Source organism: Mobula hypostoma, chromosome 8, assembly GCF_963921235.1.
Source record: "Mobula hypostoma chromosome 8, sMobHyp1.1, whole genome shotgun sequence".
Taxonomy (NCBI): domain Eukaryota; kingdom Metazoa; phylum Chordata; class Chondrichthyes; order Myliobatiformes; family Myliobatidae; genus Mobula; species Mobula hypostoma.
The window spans coordinates 116,508,264-116,517,970 of record NC_086104.1 but is presented as its reverse complement, the minus strand read 5'-3'; positions in this window follow the sequence as shown (position 1 = coordinate 116,517,970).

Below are 9,707 nucleotides of genomic sequence, written 5' to 3'. Positions count from 1 at the left end.
TGGAGGGGTGTCATGTGATTAGGAATAGTCAGCTTGGCTTTGTCAAAGGCAAGTCATGCCTTACTAGTCTGAATGAATTTTTTGAAGATGTGACCGAACACATTGATGAAAGAAGAGCAGTAGATGTAGTGTATATGGATTTCAGCAAGGCATTTGATCAGGTACCCCATGCAAGGCTTATTGAGAAAGTAAAGAGGCATGGGATCCAAGGGGACATTACTTTGTGGATCCAGAACTGGCTTGCCCACAGAAGGCAAAGAGTGGTTATAGACAGGTCATATTCTGCATGGAGGCTGGAGACCAGTGGGGTTCCTCAGGGATCCGTTCTGGGACCCCTACTCCTTATGATTTTTATAAATGACCTGGATGAGGAAGTGGAGGGATGGGTTAGTAAATTTGCTGATGACACAAAGGTTGGGGGTGTTGTGGATAGTGTGGAGAGCTGTCAGAGGTATCAGCGGGACATCGATAGGATGCAAAACTGGGCTTGAGAAGTGGCAGATGGAGTTCAGCCCAGATAAGTGTGAGGTGCTTCATTTCGGTAGGTCAAATATGACAGCAGAACAGTAGCAAGACTCTTGGCAATCTGAAGGATCAGAGGGACCTTGGGGTCCAAATCTATAGGACACTCAAAGCTGCTACGCAGGTTGACTCTGTGGTTAAGAGGGCATATGATGCATTGGCCTTCATCAATTTTGGGATTAAGTTTAAGAGCCGAGAGGTGATGTTGCAGCTATATAGGACTCTGGTCAGACCCCACCTGGAGTATTGTGCTCAATTCTGGTCGCTTCACTACAGGAAGGACGTGGAAACCATAGAAAAAGTGCAGAGGAGAATTACAAGGATGTTGCCTGGATTGGGGAGCACGCCTTAGGTTGAGTGAATTGGGACTTTTCTCCTTGGAGTGACAAGGGATGAGAGGTAACCTGATAGAGGTGGACAAGATATTGAGAGGCATTGATCATGTGGATAGTCAGAGGCTTTCCCCAGGGCTGAAATGGCTAACACGAGAGGCATAGTCTTAAGGTGCTTGGAAGTATGTACAGAAAAGATGTCAGGGGTAAGTTTTTTTACGCAGAGGGTGGTGAGAGCATGGAATGGGTTGCCGGCGGCAGTCGTGGAGGGGGAAACGATAGGGTCTTTTAAGAGACTCCTGGGTGGATACATGGGGCTTAGAAAAATAGAGGGCTATGGGTAAGCCTGGGTAGTTTGAAGGTAAGGACATGTTGGGCATAGCTTTGTGGGCCGAAGGGCATGTATTGTGCTGTAGGTTTTCTATGTTCTATGTTTTATGTTCTTTTTGGGGTTCAGATGGATGCAGGGGAGAAGGTGCCACGAACGAGGCCGGGGTTGGAGAAAATCCCCCTCAGCAACAGTGGCATGGACAACCCAGTCTCTGAAACAGCAGAGCAGAGCTCGATGTCCCAATGGGCCAAGGACACAATTCCCAGAGTAATTGGCACCAGGTTTCACTGTCCTGCACCAGTCCTGAGATCCAGCAACCGTTGCACAAAGCGGCCATTAGCATCTTCCGCCTGACAACCGGTACTGGGAAGGGAGAGGGTCTCAGTGCCCCTTTGACCTCAGGAGGCGGTTGTGAGGAGTAACACCGTTGACGACCAAACCCAGAAATAGGGTGAGTGCCAGCTGGGTCCCCAATTCTGCGTGCATCCCGGCTCCTGATCCACGCAATTGTAGTTGTTTACTCCAAGACATCCTGGGGCGGCAGCAGCAGATTACCAGGGCAAAGTTAGAACCTGCCTGGGGCCGTATCTGCCCATTAGAAAAGCAGTGGGGAAGAACGCAGAGAGCCCCAGGAACTGCTGGATGAAGACCTTCATTGATATTGCGGAAACGGATCCGTTTCAACTGACGGTTGCCCTTCCCCCTCCTTTACCTCACTATCTCTGTCTGCAAACTCCTTCCGCTCATGTCCCCTCTCTATTCATACATCCTACTTACACATCCTCTCTCTTCACCCCGTCACTCTTGCCAACCTCCCCTCCTCGGCTATTCCTGTTGTCAACCTCTCCTTCTCTTCACTTTGCCATGTCAAATGTCTTTTTCTCTTCCCTCTACTTTTTCCTGCTCTTTCTTTCCCTCTCCTCTTCCCTTATTCTCTTCTTTCCTCTTTCAATTAACGTTTTCTTTCGTCTATTCTCTTTATCTTTTTTATCCTTGCTCCTTCTCTCTCCATTCACTTTTTTTCGATTTTTTTCTTCCCTCCACTGTTGCTTCTTCTCAATCTCAATATCTCTCCATTCTCCACCTATTCCTGTACCCCACTCTCAGGTTCAACCTTCAACTCCTTTTAAGAAGTCGCTAACATTATCTTCAGTTTCACCAAATTGTAGTGATATTCCTTCATCCTCTCTCCTTTTCTCATTCTTCTTTCTTTTCCCCTCCCACTCCCTTTCTCCATTCTCTCCATCACTCCGGGAAGAACAAGCTTGGTTACTCACCCTTTGCTGGTGTCAGATATGCACCTCAGATGTCAGCAACAACTGGTACACTGAGGTCTGCAAACTGGTTCTGTGGTGAGCATTTGGCAAAGCCAGTTGCACTTCAGTCAGCTGACGTGAACAATATCATGGTTCCACATTCCAGGCAGAGCTAACATGGCTACAGGGAAGTGAGTAATCAGATGGATTCTGAGAAATGCCTATCACACTCAGGTATTGAAGGTGCAATAGCTTGCTGACAGAAAGCTCTAAGACAGGTGCCATGGCACGTGGACCTGACACCCCTGAAAATCAAGGACACTTAATGTCAGAAAGCTATTTCCATATATGAGTTCAGCATTCCACGCCATTGTCCTGCAGACCATCGTGAACAAGCTTACTCCTCAGTTGACATACACCGCGGTGAAAATAAGTCAGAGACCTCATAGAGTCAGAATGCACAACCACTCCTCCCTCTCCATCAACCTCAACATGGTAACCCCCCTCCCACCCACCCCCACCATGTCTGTGTGCTGAGCCCATTGCTATGCACTGAGCTCGACCAAGCACCTGAGCAATCACATCTTCAAGTACACCTATATCATGACAGTACACAGGATATATAGACCATAAGACAATAAGACATAGAAACAAAATCAAGCTATCTAACCAATCAACTCTGCTCCACCATTCAATCATGGCTGAATCTTTTTTTCTCCTCCTCAACCCCACTCCCTAGCCTTCTCCCTAACCTTTAATTCCATGTCCAATCAAGAACCTATCAGCCTCTGCCTTAAATACATCCAACAACCTGGCCTCCGTAGCTGCCTGTGGTAACAAATTCCACAAATTTACCAACCTCTGGCTTAAGTAATTTCTCCACATCTCTGTTTTAAATGGATGCCCTTCTATCCTGGGACTATGCCCTTTTGTCAAAGACTCATCCACTATGGAAAACATCCTTTCCACATCTACTCTGTTTAGGCCTTTCAACATTCAAAAAGTTTCAGGGAAATCCCCACTCATCCTTTTAAATTCCGGCGAATACAGACCCAGAGCCATGAAATAATCCTCATATGATAACCCTTTCATTCCTGGAATCATCCTTGTGAATCTCATCTAAACCTTCCACAATGCCAGCACATCCTTTCTTCACAATACTCACCAGTGCCTTATAAAGACTCATCCCTGCTCTTGTCTTCTAGACCTCTTGAAATGAAAGTTAACATTGCATTTGCCTTCCTCACCACTGACTCAACCTGCAAGGTAACCATTAGGGTGTTCTGCACAAGGACTCCTATGTCCCTTTATATATCAGATAATTGAATTTTCTCCTCATTTAAAAAAATAGTCTACACCTTAATATCTACTACCAAAGTGCATAGCCATGCATCTTCCAACATTGTATTTCATTTTGCCACTTTCTTTCCCATTCGCCTAATCTGTCTAAGTCCTCAACACTACCTGTGCCACCACCAATCTGCAAAGTTGGCAACAAAGCCATCTGTTCTATCATCTAAATGATTGATATGCAGCATACAAAGAAGGGGACCCACACCTACCCCTACGGAAAACCACTAGTCACTAACAACCAACCAGAAAAGAATCCTTTTATTCCGACTCACTGCCTCTTACCAATTGGCCAATGCTCTCACTCTGCCAGTAACTTTCTTGTAATACCATGGACTCTGAATGTGGTAAGCAGTCTCATGTGTGCAACTTGTCAAAGGCCTTCTGACAGTCCAAGTATACAACATCCACTGCATCCCCTTTATCTACTCGACTTGTAATCAAGTGTCACCAAGTACTCCATAACCTCATCTTTACCAATTGACTCCAACATCTTCCTAACCACTGAGGTCAGGCTAACCGGTCTATAATTTACTTTCGGCTGCCTTCCTCCTTTCTTAATGAGTGGAGTGACATTTGCAACTTTCCAGTCCTCTAGCACAATGCCAGAGCCCAATGATTCCTGGAAGATCATTACTATTGCCTTCTTGATATCTGCCACTACCTCAGTAAATAGTGGTGTTCCTCAGGGGTCAGTATTGGGAGGGCTACTTTTCATATTGTTTGGCAACAAGTTGGATAATGGAATTGATAGTTTTTTTGGCAAAATTTGCGCATGTTACAAAGATAGGTGGAGGGGTAGGCAGTGCTGAGGAAGCAATGCGATTGCCGTGGGACTGGGAAATGTATCATAATGCATTTCAGTAAAAGGAGCAATAGTGTAGACTATTATCTAAATGGGGAGAAAATTCAAAGGTGCAAAGGGACTTAGAAGTTCTCGTGCCGGCACCCAGAATGTTAATTCACAGGCTGAGTCTGTGTTAACAAAGGCAAATGCAATGTTGGCATTTATTTCAAGGGGAATAGAATATAAAAACAAGGAGATAACGCTGAAGCTTTATAAAACACTAGTCAGGCTGCACTTGGAGTAATGTTAACAGTTTTGGGTCCCTCATCTCGTAAAGGATGTATTGTCATTAGAGAGAGTCCTGAGCAGTTTCACGAGAATGATTCCGGGAATGTAAGGTTAACATATGAGATGTATTCACTGGAATTTCAAAGAATGCTTGGTGATCTCACTGAAACTTACCAAATGTTGAAAGGACTGGGTAAGGTGGATGTGGAGAGTATGTTCCCTCTAGTGAGGGTATCCAGAACTAGAGCACACAGCCCCAAAATTGAGGGGCGACCTTTTAGGATAGACGTAAGGAGCAATTTTTTTAGTCAAGGAATGGGAAATCTGTGGAATGCTCTACCACAGACTACTATGGAGGCCAAGTCCATGGGTATATTTAAAGCTGAAGTGGATTGATTCCTGATTGAATGGGGATTCAAGGGATATGGTGAGAGGGTAGGTGTATGTGTTTGAATGGGATCCCGGACCAGTCATTGATGAGATAGGCTGAATGGTCCAATTCTGCCCTATGTCATATGGTCTTACTGTTGTTAATTCTCTGGCTCATTTTCTAGCAGTCTTATATCCACTGTCATCTTTCTTTTATTTTTTACATACTTGAAAAAGATTTTACTCTCCACTTTGATGTTGTTATCTAGCTTGCTTCATATTTCATCTTTCCCTGGTAATGATTCTTTTAGTTGCTCTCTGTAGGTTTTTAAAAGCCTCCCAATCTTTTATCTTCCTGCTGATTTTTGCTTTGTTGTATGCCCTGTCTTTTGATTTTACCTTGGCTTTGACTTCCCTTGTAAGCCATGGTTGTACCGTTTTTTCATTTGAGTATTTATTTGGTTTTGGAATACATTTATCCTGAATCTTCCTCATTTTCCCCAGAAACTTACACCATTGCTGTTCTGCTGTCATCCCTAACAACGTCTCCTTCCAAATGACTTTGGTAGCTTCTCTCTCCTACCACTGTAATTTCATTTACTTCACTGAAATACTGTTACATCAGACTTTACTTTCTCCCTTTCAAATTTCAAGTTGAACTTAATCATATTGTGATCACTGTCTCCTAAGGGTTCTTTTACTTTAAACTCCCTAATCACCTTTGTTTCATTACATAACACCCAGTCAAATATAGCTGATCCCCTAGTACGCTCAATGACAATCTGCACAAAAAGCCATCTCTTAGGCATTCGACAAGCTCATTCTCTTGAGATCCATTACAAACATGAATCCCAATCGATCCACCATGACTATCATAACTTTGCCCTTCTGACACGCCTTTTCTGTTTCCTGTTGTCTGTGGTTCACATCCCAGGTACCACTGGGAGGCCTGTACATCACTGCCATCAGCGTCCTTTTACGCTTGCAGTTTCTTAACTGAACCAACTAGGTTTTACTTCTTTCTACTGATTTGATGCCATTCTTTACCAGCAGATCCATGCCACTCCCTCTTATCCCACCAATACAATGTGTAACCTTAGACATTCAGCTCCAAACTACATCACAAAGAGGGGGCATATAATAGAGCAAAACTTAGTGGGAAGTCAGACAATTGGGAAGCTTTTACATACCAACAGAAGGTAACTAAAAAAACCATTAAGAAGGTAAAGATGGAATCTGAAAGTACGTTCGGCAATAATATTAAAGAGAACAGCAAAAGATTTTCAGATACAAAGTATAAACGAGAGGTGAGAGTGGATATTGGACCTCTGGAATACGATCCTCAAGAGATAGTAATGGGGAACAAGGAAATGTTAGATGAACTGAATAAGTATTTTGCATCAATCTTCACTGTTGAAGACACTAGCAGTATGATGAAAGTTCCAGGTGTTCAGTTACCATTACTAGGAAGAAAGTTCTTGAGAAGCTGAAAGGTCTGAAGGTAGATAAATCACCTGGACCAGATGGTGTAGACCCCAACGTTCTGAAAGAGGTGGCTGAAGAGATTGTTGAGGCATTATTAATGATCTTTCAAGAATCATTAGATCCTGGAATGGTTCTGCACGACAAGAAAATTGCAAATGTCACTCTACTCTTCAAGAAGGCAAAGAGGCAGAAGAAAGACAACTATAGGCTAGTTAGTCTGACTTCAGATGTTGGAGTCCATTAATAAGGATGAGGTTGCAGAGCACTTGGAGACACATGATGTCATTGTCAGGGTGGTTTCTTCAAGGGAAAATCTTACCTGACAAATCTGTTTGAATATTTGTGGAAATAACCAGCAGAATTAACAAAGGAAAATAAATTGATGTTGTGTACTTGGAATTTCAGAAGGCCTTTGACAAGGTGCCGCACAGGAGGCTGTTTAACAAGTTATGAGCCCGTGGTATTACAGTAAAGATCCCAACAATGATGAAGCAATTGCTGATTGGCAGGAGGCATAAAGCGGGAATAAAGGAAGCCTTTTCTGGTTGGCTACTGGTGACTAGTGATGTTCCCTGGGATCTATGTTGGGACTGATTCTTTTTATGTTATATGTCTGGGATTTGGATGATAGAATTGATGGCTTTGTTGCAATGTTTGTAGATGAAATGAAGATAGGTGAAGGGATAGGTAGTTTTTAGGAAGTAGAGAGGCTACAGAAGGACTTAAACAGATTAAGAAAATGGGCAAAGAAGTGGCAGTGACAGTGTTGGGAAATACATGGTCGTGCACTTTGGTAGAAGAAATAAAAGGGTAGACTATTTTCTAACTGAGAGAAAATTCAAAAATCTGATGTGAAAAGTGACTTGGGAGTCCTTGTGCAGAATTTCCGAAAGGTTAATTTACAGCTTGAGTCTGTGGTGAGGAAGGCAAATGCAATAATAGCATTAATTTCAAGAGGACTAGAATATAAAAGCAAGGATGTACTTTCTAAAGCACTGCTGAGGCCTCACTTGGAGAATTGTGAGCAGTTTTGGTCTCCTTATCTTAGAAAGGAAGTACTGAAGGTGGAAAGGGTTCAAAAGAGATTCATGAAAATGATGCCAGGATTGAACAGCTTTTTATATGAGGAGCATATGATGGCTCTTGACCTGTATTCACTGGAATTCAAATGAATGAAGGGTAACCTAATTGAAACCTACTGAATGGTGAAAAGCCTTGATAGAGTGGATGTGGAGAGGTTGTTTCCTATGGTGGGACAGTCTAACGCCAAAGGACACAGCCTCAGAATAGAGGACTGTCCTTTTAGAATGGAGATGAGGAGGAATTTCTTTAGCCAGATTGTGGTGAACTTGTGGAAGTTGTTGCCACAGGCAGCTGTGGAGGCAGTCTTTATGTATATTTAAGGCAGAAGTTGATAGATTCTTGATTATTCAGAACATGAGAGATATAGGGTAAAGATAAGAGTTTGGGGCTGAGAGGAAAAATGGATTAGCCATGATGAAATAGTGGAGCAGACTCAATGGGCTCAACACAACAACTTTTTGATGAGACTGAAGAGAGCTGGACCTTGCACATCCATACTCACATCTTTCTACAGATGTGCAGTAGAGAGCATACTGACAAGCTGCATCACTATATGATACAGAAACTCGTCGTTGTTGTCATGGCTATCCCTTGAGGTTGAGGATGATGGTCTTGGTTCTGAAGACGTGGCCCACAGTGCGAAGACGCCTGTGTGTGTATTTGTTTAATGTGTACTTGATGTTGCAATCCAAGATGCACACAATACTTCACAAATCAACCAACTGATTCCAATGGCATGGAAACCATGGCGATTGAAGTTAATGGATTTTTTGCAGCCTTCATCAGCCTTCACAGCCGTTGAATTCGAAGTAACTTCATCCGATTGTTCCACCGTTGAGGTCTTGGTTGGATTGTTCTTTGTCAGGGACCTCGCCCTCGACCTTACTGCCATGGGTGACCCTACCAGGAGCATAGCTCCAGACGGCATCGCTCTCGGGATCACAGGACCACACAAGCCTCTCCACCACTACAAGGTGACAATCCACGGAGAAGATACAGAAACCGCACTGTAGCGAACAGGAAGGCTCTGTAACAGGTAGTCAAAACTGCCCACCACTAGCACCAGTCCACCCAGCATCAAGGACATATATACAGAAAGGTTACCTAAAATGGTCAGTAACATCATGAAGGCTTATGGACTGTTTATCCTATTTCCATCGGGGAAGAGACTGCTTGCTATCCGTACCAGGACCACCAGACTCAAAAACAGTTGGTTTTCCCAAGTAGTACAAATTAACAATACCTCCACCCAACAACAAACAAGAGAAAATCTGCAGGTGATGGAAATCCAAGCAGCACACACAAAATGCTGAAGGAACTTAGCAGACCAGGAAGCATCTATGGAAAAAAGCAATTGAGGTTTTGGGCCAAAACCCTTCTGTGTTTTTTTCCATAGATACTGCCTGGCCTGCTGAGTTCCTCCAGCATTTTGTGTGTGTTTCTTCACCCAATAACTCCACCACTATTTTATTAATTCCCATCAGTCACCTTACGTGCAGCCGGGCATCACCATATGGACGTTCAATCAACCTGTGCATATAAGCTATTTTGTATATATTTATTTATTTAGCGGTACATCCCTTCATGCCGTACCAACTAGCAACCCACCTAATTAACTTTAGTTTAATGACAGGGCAATTTACAATGACCAATTCACCCACTAACCCCTATGTCTTTGGACTGCTGGAGGAAACAAGCGCACCTTGAGAAAAGCCGCACAATCAAGCAGGAGGTCATGGGGACACCTTACTGATGATGTTGGAATAGAACTCCAAATTCCACTGCCCCGAGCTATAACTGATATGCTACAGTGGTGCCCAGTATTTATTGTGTGTTGAGTTTTTTTTTATTATTGTTGTGTTCTTTATTATTTTTGTGCTACAGAAAATGACATTAAATAATCT